This window comes from Myotis brandtii, unplaced genomic scaffold (genome assembly GCF_000412655.1).
Source record: "Myotis brandtii unplaced genomic scaffold, ASM41265v1 scaffold134, whole genome shotgun sequence".
Classification (NCBI taxonomy): Eukaryota; Metazoa; Chordata; class Mammalia; order Chiroptera; family Vespertilionidae; genus Myotis; species Myotis brandtii.
The window spans coordinates 2,595,246-2,595,920 of NW_005354756.1; positions in this window are offsets into that span (position 1 = coordinate 2,595,246).

Here is a 675-nt window from a genome sequence, read left to right on the forward strand (position 1 = left end):
GGCTCCAGGGCGCGGGGGAGCTGACGGACGGAGCCGGGCTGGGCTGGGGGAGGGGGCCAAGCACCCCCTTTCTCTGGGCCGCGCAGAGCCGTCCGCCCGGGGAGGCCACTCTGGGGCGAGATCTCTGCCCGTCCTGACCCGGGACGGTTCTCTGTGCGCCCGGAGCGGGGAGAGATATCTGTGTGTGTTCTGTCTCTGCGTGCTGCTTCCACGAAGAGATCTCTGTGCCCTCTGACGCCCTGATGGGGCGGCCGCTGGTCTCCGTGGCTCTGAAGGCGGAGAGGTGTGCGTGTGCTCCCACCGGGGAGATCCCTGCGCGTCGGGACTGGGGCGCGTCCTCTGCCCTCCTGGCTCTGACCCGGGCAGACCCGCGTGCCCCACGGAGGCGGCCCTTGTCCTCTGCGTTATTGGACCATCTTGGGTGGCGCCTTGGGAGGAAGCGGAGGTGCCTTGCCTTGTGGGGGCTGGAGGTTTGGAGAGTGGTCATGGTGGGGGCAGTGCTGGGGACCAGGCCCTGGACCGTGGCCCTGGCCCATGGCCCGCCGCGTTGAAACACCTGTTGGAGGACAGCGCAGAGCCCAACAGGAAGCCACGGCTGAGGTTGCGGTAGGAGCCGGTCTTCTCTCCTTAATGCCTTGAGACCAGTCCTGAGTGGTGGGATCCATCTTCTCCTCT